A 13,274-nucleotide genomic window follows, 5' to 3' on the forward strand; every position below is an offset into this window, starting at 1 on the left:
ATCCTCCAATGTGAAAAAGAATGTGTAAAAAGAATGTGTGCATCCAGACCCTTTGGCTCCTCCAGGTACCTCCTGCTCTTTTGTGCATTTACCTTGTTTTTAAAAAATGGCATATCGCATGCTACAAGCCTTCCCTATGGCAGGTGATAATAACTCAAAATGAACCCAAACCTGATTGCAGATTAGTAAACTTGTGATATGATTTGCATTTTGCATGTAGTCTATGCATTTTCTCAGTTGCTTCATCATATGGGCCTTCTAATGTATCATTTTCTGGTGAAAAATAATCTACGATAGGGAGTTATTTTCACATGGTGGCTATCCTTACAGGTGCCTAAATGGTCCATAGTATTTTTTAAACTTTTAGGTTTCCAGGTGCCAAAAAAGCTTTTGTTTTTAAAAACTGTGCTTTCTAATTCTAAAATATAAGCAACATAATTTTGCAAGTTATACGAACAAATCAGTTATTTGATAATATGCATACATAGATTCTTCACAAAAACCTTTCTGCATTAAGAGTTTTTGTTTTCAGTGTTTTCCATCTTCTCTACCTTTCCTCTTTCATAAACTAAGCTTTTACACTAGCATTGTGTTATCTTTCCTTGCTCTACTTTCCATACTTAAAAACAAAACGAAACAAATGAGTAGAGGACTGATGTTGCTAAATAGAAACGATGGTTTTCTTGTGATGGGGGAACATAGGAATCAGAACAAGAAGACAGTTTATACTGGAAACAAGATTTATTGTTTTAGGTTAAAGAAATATAAATGTTTGTCTTTACAATGTTCATGCAGCATAATTACACCACACCAAAGCAGTAAAGAGCATTATCAAGCTTGCTACAGTTTGACTGTTAACAACAAACAAACAAAAGATCATAATCCTCCCCCAGTGCAGAGCTATCTTGACTTTTTTCTTTTGGCTTCTAGCCCTGAAGTTGTGATAGGTATGTGCAGCTGCAACAGGGACCATGGATGGCCTAATTATTGTTCACAGCTGCACTAACTGGAAAACTAGCTGGAAACACCAGTGCACATCGACTGGGGAAAGGTATCAGGGTGAGCTCAGTGCTACCAGTCAGAAGCTGTTGTGGGAAGTCCCACTGCGGGGTGCTTGGGTGAGCTGAGGGGGCAGTGAGGTGAAGAGTGCTGAGGTGAGAGGAGTCCTGCTGGGGCGGTGGTGGGGTGAAGGGTGCTGAGGTGAAGTGAGGGGAGTCATGCTGAAGGGCAGTGGGGTGAGGTGAGTGTGCATTGAGGTGAGGGGAGCCTGGCAGCAAGGTGAGAGGTGACCAGGTGAGAATGGGAGGAGGGCTGGGGGGAGTCCTCTCAGGCCAGACAATGCCTGCTGGAAGAAGGTTCTAGAGTTGGCAGGGTGTAGTTGTGGGGTGGAAGCTGGGGTGGATGGCTGAGAAGGGTGGCTCTTTGGAGTTGTAGGTCAGTCCTTGCATTGGTTTTCAGTAAATCTTTGAGTTTTCTTCACTTAAAGATGGAAAAAATTGTACACTTTCTCAGGAACTTGATGCAGGCTCACCACCAAAAATAGCCTGGCTTGCAGTGTCCCATAAAAAAATTTGTCCAGAAAAACTAGTGGTGGATGGCACCTACCCTGACAGAGGGGAAAGGATGTCCGGGGAGGAACTGCCAGCCAGAAAATGGTAAGCAGCTGAGGAAAATGGTGGAGAGGAAAAGATGGTCATCTGTTCTGTGACTTTTAGACTCTGGTAAGCCAAAATTTTTTTTTTGTTTTGTTTTTTTGTAATCCCCCTCCCTTTCTTTCCCACTTCCTCTCTTCTTAATGAAGAGGATAGCTCTGAGAGGGGGGGAAAAATTATAGGGGGAAACTTTTTTTTGTTCCCTCTGAATTGTGTCCTCTGTGATTTAGTTTTTTGATTCTTGGAGAGGCAACTCCAAAAAATCCATTTATGTGCAGCTCTAATTGGTAGCTTTAAATGTTCTTTTATTAGTTGGTGTCTGTCAGTACAGTCAGGAGGCATTCTGAGCTCTGTGAGGGAAAAAATGCATTTACAAATGCATCCGATTCAAATCAGTAGTTAGGCTGTCAAGTGTCTGGCAAGATATAGATGAGTTACCTTGCAAGCATTAACATCATATGAATGACAGTTTACAATGTCATTCTTAAAGGAGTTTGGGACCTCAGCAAGCTGCCTGAGTGTAAGGATAAAAAATGTGATACAAAAATATCTTACATTCAGAGCAATCCACTTCCAAAAAAAAAAAAAAAAAAAGATAATTAAGGCTAAGACACAAAACATGCACACAAATGCTGCAGCTACATTTAAGCGGTGATAAGCAGTGACTATATTTTGGTGCTTGGATAGTTATGATCACAGTGCAGCCATTATCTGGTAAGTAAAGTTGCAACTTTGAGATCAACACATTAAGTTCACTTTTGAGATGTATATTATGCATCTTAAAACAAGGCTATACTTCCACTTCTCAGAAATCTTACTTCAGCATTTCTTGATTTTGTTGTAAGAAATCACTCTTTAGAGTAGAAGTGAATAGCTTGAACTTGTCTGGTAGATTTCGCATATTTTAATATAAATAAAATGAACATTAAATATTTTGTATTCTTACATGAAGTATAAGCATCTGTCCTGTATTTTTACTTAGTCACTTGATTTGCTTCATCTTTTGTATAATTAAAAATCTGGTAATATAATATATATACCTTATGCCCAATTGGTTTGGTTACTTTTTGAGGCTAAGCTTAATTAGTTTGTCAACAAAATCATATGAAAAGGGAATGAATGGTAACTTTAATTATGACTTACAGCTTAATTTTGTGCCATATTCTAGCTTCCTTTTATCAAAATTTGGGCTGCTTAATATAAAGCTCTCTAGAGGCAGCATTACTTTCTAACATCCAGTTTTAGAACTGAGCTATCATTTTATAACTATGGGCTAACAGGAAAGCACGATTCCCCTAGAGGCTGTTGCAAGCAACTTGGTAAGAAAAAAGAAATATTTCAGGAAACAGATTATCCCTGACAAATATATACAGCTGTCTAATAGAGCAACCTCCTCAGACCCTGTCCATGTCACAGGATTTTTCAGGTCTCTATAATCTTCTTACTTTTACAGAAGCCTGTTTTGTATCCATTAGTATGCATGTGTATATTCTAATAGACTACAAAAGTGCTGTGTGACCTACTTACTGAGAACCTGGTTTTACATCCCATTAGTGTGCATGTATTTTTACAGTAATAGACTTCTAAAAACACCACATGACCCATTTATTCTGCTTCATCAGTAACTCTCTATGTAGTGTATGTGTATATTTATATGTATGTTCTTTTTCATTGTTTATGAAAATCTTCCAATGCTGAACAAGAGCTCTGTGCTGTTTGGACTGCTTAGATGCTAATATGATATTTATTCTGTATAAAATAATTCATGATACTTAAAGGCATTTGCAATGAAAGAAAACAAAATGTAGACAAGCAACCTGTATTGAGAGGCAGATTAATATTGCAATGTAAGATGGCCTGTTTTTTAAAGATATCTTTCTCATTTTACTGATTTCCTGTTGAACTTGCTCACACCTTACTTGATTCAGTTTTTTTCTGAGATTTACTCAGTGTGTTCAGCATGAAAGAAGTTCTTATAATAGAAGACAGTTTTTTTTTTTTTTTTTTAATTTTCTTTTTAGTGTAATCCCTGAATGTTGTAAAGGACCACGTGTTTTGTTTGAAAGCTGCCATCTGCCTGTGTTGTTTGGTATGCTTTATATTTCAAGCTGATCTTAATTTTATAGATCTCAATCAAAACTCTTCATTGATCTAAAAGGCTGAGGGATCCCTGTAGATTCTAATAGAAAATGTTTATAGTTGTGGTCGTCTTTGTCACCCATTTTCTGTACTTTCTATTGCTCAGTTTTATTCTTTCTGAGGACAGGGATATGGAAAGTTAATAGCATTTAAGATACATGTCAACCATGGACCATGTAATAATGTTTTGGTCTCTGTTTTTTTCTCAGTACTGCCTAAGATTCAATTTGCTTTTTTGACTGCCATCGAACAGTAATCTGGCAGCTACAAGAAATCACCTACAGTTACCCCAGATCTGAAATCCAGATGAAGGAACTTAGCCCATTGTATATACAAAGTGATCAATTCCCTTTATATTATTTATATTCAGCCTGATCTGTTAGGGTGTGGGTACTTTGGCAGATGCTTAATCCTTTTGTCCTATACGTTTTCAAGGGGATAGTTTTGTGGTATAGTGTCATTCTTGGGGAGTTTAGATGATCTGTGCATTGGTCCCTCTGTTTTTGAGCATACACTGAAATGTATATCTTGCATCAAAAACATATGTGGTAGTGGTTTTATAATATCATTCTTCTTGTAGCACCCATACTGGTAAGGAAACTATGCCCTGTATGTAGGAGACGTCTTTGAAAACTTAAGAGCCCTTTAGGTTCCTATCTGCATCTCAGGTAGTTGCTTGTTTTAAGTGGCACAGCTGTGCCACTTAAACCTGCACGATGGTCTGACCCTGGAGTGACTTACTTGCTGTCCTTCCCTATGTGTATCTTGTAGTCAGTCACTAGTTTATACCAGACTGCAGCTTGGAGAGCTGGTCTCAGAAGGTGTTGAAACAGATATTCTAGTACCAAGAGTAAATAGGCATAGCAGAGGAGAAAAGGACAGAGTGGTCTAGTCCAAGGGATTTGTTTTTTGGGAAAAAAAGTGAATACCAGTAGGAGAGGTTATTACATTTCCCTAGGACCAATAACGTGTCATTTGGTGTGATGTGAACCTGCTTAATTAATTGTATTTAATTTTGGGGGTTTTATACTTCTGAGGAAGAAGCAATTGCATGGGGGTGTTCCACACAAGCAAGTTGATTTATTTTGTACCTCATCTGCACATAGATGCTTCCCTTTCCATTATATTGTCACTTATAATTTACATTGTGCCTAGGTTCATTAATTTCAGTACTGGGATTTCTTAGTGTAACAGGAAAAGTTGATCTATCGAGTATGATCTCATAAGATCAATGTTGTAGTTAACTTGATGCACAGCTAACTGATATTTGATCTTTAGGTAATCATGCACGAGTAGGGAATGGCACCATATGAAATAGGTTTTTCTACCAATGATATGTGACCTGCAAGATAACTTTTGTAGATGGCCATCCTGTTTTTCCTGTTTTGACTTTTTCAAGTGGAAACTCAGTTTGAAGAAATCACAATAATTCATGTCATTTGGAAGCTTTACATTAAAGTCTTGATGAAGTTCACGTAAGGTGAGTTTTTTTAAAAAATAAAAAAAAATTCTAGGAGTTATTGCTTTCCAAAATCCTATTTAGACTTGCAAAACATGGTGCATTTTCCCTCATGATAATTAATTTGAAGTGGGTATCAATGTTATGTCTGAAACAAATGGACATGTAACCTGGAAAGATACAAGATTGATTTTTAATTTAATGAGGTACATTCAAAAAGGTGGTCAGCCCACTCAATAAATATCACATGAGATAGGTGTTAACATTGGTTCACTTAAATGTGTTTTGAACTCCAAACAATAGCTTATTAGAGTTGCAATGAAGACATGCTCAAAAAGTGAGAGAAGTCTAAAACCAAAATGTATTCAATATATATCTCTGTGATACATAAGTATATTTTTATTGCATATTTTTATTTTATTTTAGGCAAAGTCCATCAGTGGCGTGTGGGTGTCTTACTGTGTTGAACTTTTCACCACCATAAAACTCAGTTATCCAGACTGCTCAATGGAAAGTGGAAGTAAACATGGACATATTTATCTAAATATTCTGTATTCCTCTTGAACGTCAGTGATTGCTGCTGTTCAAATATTGTTTCAAAAATACCTTGTAGAACTGTTGTCTTTGATTTTTGCCTAACTGAAGGCTAGAGAAATAAACTATCAAGGCAGTTGACAACAAGATCGTGTCTGAACTTAATAAGTAGAGTGTATCGGAAAAAGGACAGTAATAGTACTCCCCTGCAGTTGTTGTTTTTAATAGTTGCTTGTTTTAAATTTTTGTGTGTTTATCTGACTTTTGCTCCCTTCTCTGGAATGAATGTTGTGCCCGTTCCTGACTGCGGGTCAGGTAAGTAGGCATGGCTTGAATGGAACTTACTGAAAGTTGTGAACAGACTGATTTTTGTTATATTTTCAACTTTATGAAATGGTTGAAAATAAAAGGAGTAAATTCAGAATATGTTAAACCACTCACTTATGATTAAAATTACAAGGGCTTATGAATGCTTCTGTGTTGAACTCAATCTTGGGGGACAGCTATATTTTATGCAAGATTAATAAACTGAAGAAGGGAAACAGCTCTTGACACATAGAAACATGACTACTCAGAGATTACTCATTTAGCTACTCCACAGTAACACAAATATGTGTATAATGTCAAGTGTCAACTGCTGTTATTTTTGTAGTCTTTATTACCTGTGTTGAAGCCTTGGGACTTTAGCTGGAGAATCCAGGGTACCTCTAAGCATGAATGGTCTACTGCTTTGATTTGCTCATAAATTTTAGTATTATGTGTATTAAACTTACGTGTTTTATTTTCTGAAGTGGTTCCATCTATGATGTGGGTTTTAACTAAGTGACATATCCTTCCCAACCTGCCAAAATATTAGACACTAATTACAGTTTATGATGCTTAGGATGAAACAGTGAAATTGTTGCAGATTGTGATTACAGAAGGGTTTAGAGCCATAAAATGCATACAGATATTGCATATGGGAAAAATAGACTTAAGCTGTGTTGATAACTGTGTGTAGGTTTCAGCAGAATTTAATATTTCTTTTTTCACTGAATTCATGAATTTTCTGTGGCTATTTTTAATGATCCCCTGGGCCCAAATTGTGTATTGCATAACTCCATTTAGTGTCACAGAAAATTACTTACTGCTTTTATAATATAAATCACAAAACAACATTGTGTTTTGTTTAAAAATAATAGTTGATCTTTAAAGACTTTTTTACAAATAGCAAAATACGACTAAAAAGGAGGACTTGAAAGCTTAATTGTTGCAGTTTGTATTGGTAATTACAGCAGTGAGTATCTGACTATCTCCTAGAACTCTTGTGGGATTTTATCTTTTGAGAAAGAAACAATAAAAATAGGTTTTGTATTGAAATAATTTGCAATTGTAGGGAAAAAAAGTTGACTTAAATGATCAGAATAGTTTATTTTAAAGAGACTGTCAGAGAGGACAAGAGTAGAGGGGAAAAAATGAGTGCTGAAAGGAGCCTTAGAAATAAATCAAATTTATGTGAGGCTCAAATTAAAAGGCAAAGCAATGGTATATTTATCTCTTCGTTCTGTTTTCTCCATTTTATGGTTTGCTCAGTTAGCTTTTTATTTAGTAGTAATGAGAAATAACAAGTCTTTTTCTGTTCTCAGTGTGCTTTCCTGTGCCTGTAACTCACATTGGTGGTTTGTGAGATTGATCTTTCTTAAATAATTGTTCTACTGCACTGTATCAGTGGTAGAGTTACTAACTTCAATTGACATGAAAAACTCAACTAATGCATAGCAGTTGTCAGAAGAAGTGTCACCGCAGTTGTTTGATTTTTTTTTTTTTTTTGTAAACTTTTGTGAAGGTAATTCTGTATAACTCTGCATCTTAAATCTATAGATTTAAGCAGATTTTGAGGTTCTATGGCTAACCAAACAAGTAGTGTTGAGAAGAGGAATCATGGTTGAAAATTGTATCAAGTATGCAAGTTCTTCAGGAGGCAAACGTTAAAAGTACCACGAAGTGTGAAGCCTAATATTTTCTGAATAAGAAACCAAAGGGTGTCCCCATGTCAGTGGTTTGGATTGGACTAGTTATGCTTAGGAAAGTAATCCCCTGATTATTCCCATCTACCCTCCTTTTGCATGATCATGAAGTGGTCCTGGTGCGTGCGACTTTCACCATTTTGGGTGGTGGTACACAGTACAAAACTACAAAATAAATTCCTGTGAAGTATAGATCTTGGAATTTAAGTGTCTCTGGGTTCACTCTGTGGATCATCTATTAGTCCTGATTGAGTAGACATGGCTAAAGTTGGGGCTGTGGTTTTGTTGGAACTGGTATAAAGTGGAAATCACCATGTGGCATGAGTGGTATTATCATCTGAGATGCTATTCCACAGACAAAATAACCTTAGTGAGGAATGTTATTAAGATACCATGGCATATTTCACAGGAGTTGGAAATACTATAGCTTTCTGCCTGTTAAAATGCTAGCTTCATCAGGTTTTGAGGAAGGAGAAAGACATAACACTGAGAAATTGTGTGGAAGAATAAATTGTATTTAGGCTACTTTGTTCTCTCCATGTAGCACATATACTGCCTGTATGGCTCTAACTATATCTGGAGGAAACCACTTAAGATGTTTGCATTTGTCTCTTTTTTTTGTATTGTTTTTGTGTTGATTTGTACCATCTACTTATTTATGAACATTCTGTTCATTTTGTGATAAAGCTGAATAGTATTACAGTAAATCTGTATAGATTATAATGGCTTGCTTAATGAAACTTAATTTTTGTTTAGGGCTCTACCACTTTATATTTTTAGACAGTAAACACAATAGATTTTCTTCCTTAAAATGATAATGCTGTGTAATCTGGAGACTTCTCAAGGGATTGTCATTAATATTTTAAACACTTGAGATTATTACCCTGTCTACAACAAAGCATTAATTGATTGTGTTTACAAAACTATTGTATTTTATGAAAAAGCAAGCTAATATTACAAATTTTGGCTGAAAGGAACCATTATTACTTGCTGAGTTGGTGAACATCAAGAACTAGAATTTAGTGATTTGTTTTGTGGCTGCGCTAAACTAATTTCATTCTTTGGATCTTCATCCCATTTGAGTTCAAATGATCTCTTAATTTATAGTAGTAAATGTTTCTGTAATTTTTGGAGAATATCCAATTATTTGGCTGTTGACATTGCTCCATCTGAGAGCAGGTTAGAGAATTTCTAGGAATCTATTGTTAATTAATTCATCTGGTTAAGATTAAGCTAAATGGCCCAGTAGTTATTGAAAACCAATCTTTTTGAAGTGAAGGAGGAGGGCACTTCAGAATTTAAAACTATTTTAAGAGAAGTGTTCTGAATACTGCATACTATAACATAGTTTTGCAAATAAGAATTGTCATTTATTCCAGCAGCAGTGATAGCCTTTTAGTGTTTTGTCTCATTGTTTACTCAAAATACAGAAGAGTGTAAAGTATTTTGGATATATCGTTTAAAATTCCCCCATCTGTGAGTGCACTAAAACAGTCTTGTTCTCCATCTGTCCCTTGTTTCTGTCATATGGTTGAATCAGTGACACGTATGGTTGTTTTTACTTTGGAACAGTCTCAGGCAGAAACTGAGTGAACACAGCTAAGTGAACTATGTTTAAACATAGTACCACTATTTTTAATAAAATATATTCCCAATTTTAGTATTAAGGATTTAGATTTAAATAGTTCTGAGTCAAATCCTGAATATAAAGTAAGATATTTTTTAAGGGCTTTTAAAAAATTATTTAATATATCCTATTAAAAAGGCATTGCATCGTGTTTTATTTATGTCTGTACAAGTGCTTTGAATCTGAAGTTGCTGCACAGGTATTGGGGATTTCAGCTAATCACTTTAGCAAAGGGAGGGGATGATGTGTTCTATGGCAAAGCAAGAAAAAATAGTGCAGTTTAAGATGTAACATTTTTTTAAACTTTAACATGGTTTCTCAGTAGACAACTAATCTTTGTATGTGAAGGGAAGGAACTTGCTCTAACACATATCTAGAAAAATCTACAAACTTTGGGTAACTTATTCACAAGGATTTCTGTGTGTTTGTCCTTATTTTAATTTGTGTTTCTTCAGAAACATGAGATGACTGACTCCTTGGCTCATGTAGCATTCATGTTAATGTTCTATCTTTTATGTAAATACCGTGGCTGAGATTAGAAACTTGGATTCTAGTTTTATTTAAGTGATGTCACTGATTTTTAGTGCAGTTTTAACTAGCAATGGAATGACTAGGAAGATAATTTTTCCTGCATTCCTCTCTAACATTTTTTTGCATGTATTTTTTTCTCCTTTGGAAATACGTTTTCCCTGTCAAATCTTTAAAAATGTATAGTTCAGGAGACTGTTACTCATCCTAATGCCATCCTATTTACCTGTTAGCTCCATAATGCAAGATACTCCTCATTAACACCTGAGGAAATAGGGTTGTGCTATGCTGAAAAATGCAGTAAAAACATAAATATATTCATTAATTGCTTTTCATGGACTACATTTAGTCTCCAGATAATTTTGAACAACTAAACATAACAATTGCATTTAAAATTTGAAATCCAGTTCATGAAGATATAAAAAGATAGTGTTTTAGGTTGTCCCTCCTGTGGGAATGGGCTTGGTCTGTAAATATTTGAGTACAATTCTTGGTGTAATTTCTGCTTTAATGCATCTCTGTGAAAAATATTTTCATGCTTTTTACAATTTTGAAATGAGCATATTATATACTGATTGATATCAGATTAGCAAAGTCTAGAAACTTTTTTTTTTTTTCATTTGGGCTCAAATCTTTGGTTAATTGTTTCATGACAAGGATTGCTGTTATTAGCGTAGAGCTCCTGTCTGATGCTTTCCTTTTGCAGAGAAGCAGCAGGTTTTCACAACGTGGCCAGCATTGTTCCTCAACTCTGCTTCTACCTCTGTGGTTGCCTCTTTTCACCTCTTGTATTCCTGCTGAGGCTTCAGTTCAGCTACTGGCTGGTGATCTTTGCTATAAATATAACCACCTTCTTTTGACAAGCTCATAATAAATGAGAGAAATAGTAATTTTACACAAGTCTGGAATTCTAACTTGATTGTTGAAAATTAAGGGCTTAGAAACACAAAATTCCACTTCTAAAAATACATCTGAAGAGCTGCTCAATGCAAGATTTGCAAAAGTATTCTTATTTTGCTAATCACTGGTAAGGAACTGCTGGTACTTCTGTGTTGTGGATAAACATTTAGAGAGGTTGTCATTGCTGTTATATGCTACATTTGTAGGAAGTCTAGCACAACAAAACCCCAGACTTGTCCTGTAGGTGCTGTCTCTGTAAATGTTCAATAACAGGGCTGTGGTAGGTGTCAGCAGATGGTACTACTACATGCACTACACGAGCAGTGTTCTTATCCTATGAGCATATGTTCAGTCTTGGGAAGACATGCTGTGTTGCTCTTAGCTTTGGTTATGCGAGTCTCAGTACAGTGACAGGTCTTCTGGAGAAGGCATATGAGAGCAGCAGGAGACTTTGCTGCCTATCCTGGTTTCTGATTAAATTTAATTTTTGAGGCAGAGCTGCTTTTTGAGAACTGCCCACTGTTATTAAGTATGTTATTGAAGAAAGAGATTGCCTACAGGCATTTCAATCATCATTTCTGTCCCAAACCCTGAACGGAGGATCTGTATAAATAGAACAAGTTATGTTTAAATTATACACAGACTTGACGTCTGTAGTTTCTCATCCATTAACAACTATTGTGCAAGGCTCCACACATCTTCCAAATGATGGAAGAGTAGCACCAGAGCAGATGCTGCTGTGGGAAGAAAGGGAGACAAGGAGGGGAAAAAAAAAAGTATTTTACAGTATCATATACACCGTGTATGGCTTTTATTTCAAATGATCTATTTAACAAATTCCATGGACTTTTTTTTTTTTTTTTTTTTTTTTTTTTAAAGGAGAAAGCAAAGGAAAAAATAACTGTTTTCTGGCAAGTAAATTTAAGTCCATAATTGGCTGTGAATATAGAAGAGCTTTGGTAATACAGGCAAATACATTTCTTGATTAAGAGGTATAGATATTAGAGAAGGAAGAAATATCACATGTTCTTTCACTTTGAGGGGCTTGCTAGGTAAAGCAATGCTCACAAACAGAAGGCATTCTTGGAACTGAAAGTCTGAGACTGTATCAGCAAAATCAGCCTTGGGAAGAAAGGAAGGTGGTACACAGTCCTGAGGTTACAAGCTGACATGTGAATCATTTGACAAATTCTTTCTGAATACAAAATACTCCAATGTGAATGCTTTCCCAAATTTAATTCAGCTTTTTTTTTTTTTTTTTTTTGCAAATGGCTCAGCAGTGTTAATTGGCTCTCCACCTTTCAAAAATCTGTACATCTCACTTTTTGTTGTTCTGATAAATATTGGATGGCATCTATAGCTTCAAAATCAAAACGGGGTTTAAGTGGCAAAGACTTCTGCATAGAAGACCAGACTGAAAGGGTTGAAGATGGATTCTGCAGTGACTCTTCACGTCTTCAGTTCAGTTTACTCTCCTTTGAAATTTTACTTGGTCTTCTGTGATCTGGAGATCATTGTAGTACCCAAATACTAGGCAAATGAGCACATAACCAGCTAAGCCTATCCACTGGTATCACTACTAGCATTGTAATGTAGAATCAGATACTCTTCGTTACAGAAGATTTTTTGGTTAATGTCATATGCTTTAAAGGTAGTTTTTCACTGTTGTGTTTGTCTTCACCATATTTTCTGCGTTTTGTGACTATGACACATAAAATACACACAAAGTGGTTCCATTTTGGCCTGCTTTCTTTACTTGTACATCATGGCCCAGAAGAGCTGCTTGTAACTTTTCTTGCTTGTTACATATCTTCAGCTTTACACAGAATATAAAGTGTGTGTTGCTATTAGTTATTTGCTAAATGTTGCCGATAAAGGGAAAGTCTTTAATTGCAGTAAGTTGTTTCCATAGTCTGGGAGCCTGTACAGGAAGTTCCTAATCTTTGTTGTAGAATTGAATTTGTTCTTTATTGCTTTAAAAGTAAGAAATCAATGAGGTATAGTCTGAGCTAGTCAGAAATGATTTCTTCAGCAAGTTTTTCCCAGTTTTCTAGGAATTACGTTTGTCTGACAATGTGGCCAATCGATTCATGGTGCTGTACAGTTTTTAGGTGTATTAAAAAAAAATAAATTTTTGCTAGTTGGCATAAAGTTATGAGTACAGCAATAATTAAATCCCTCTCTGGTGAAGTGCTGCTACCCAGTGCATTGTAAGGGTGTTCTTAATAGGATATTGGAAAATTGCAAGGCAATTCAGAGAGGATAAAGAGAGATGAACAAGAATGTCTGGAAATGGAAGTAGAAAGAACAGGGTTTCAAACACCACCTTCTGTGGTTAAAGTATACAAATATGCCTCAAAATACAGGTGCCACCAGATGTTTCAGGAACCACTTGTGTGATATCATATATGCAGGTAATGCAAATCTAA

At 35.7% G+C, this 13,274-nt stretch overlaps 2 long non-coding RNA genes across 5 annotated transcripts in view; both read left to right on the forward strand.

Annotated features, from left to right (window-relative positions):
- The window catches only part of LOC137862849 (uncharacterized), a 115,066-nt gene that overhangs the window by 39,467 nt on the left and 62,325 nt on the right, over positions 1-13,274 (forward strand). The window lies entirely within an intron of this gene.
- On the forward strand, positions 953-6,208 carry LOC137863197 (uncharacterized). 3 transcript variants are annotated; one of them, XR_011100736.1, is made up of 4 exons: positions 953-1,154; positions 1,513-1,721; positions 5,202-5,271; positions 5,677-6,208. It is a non-coding gene; the product is annotated as an uncharacterized lncRNA (long non-coding RNA). The 3 variants fall into 3 exon arrangements; XR_011100737.1 differs by having other exon boundaries at positions 954-1,154; positions 5,202-5,266; XR_011100735.1 differs by lacking the exon at positions 5,202-5,271 and having other exon boundaries at positions 1,004-1,154.

The sequence above is a fragment of the Anas acuta genome, chromosome 12 (assembly GCF_963932015.1).
Source record: "Anas acuta chromosome 12, bAnaAcu1.1, whole genome shotgun sequence".
NCBI classification, from domain to species: Eukaryota; Metazoa; Chordata; class Aves; order Anseriformes; family Anatidae; genus Anas; species Anas acuta.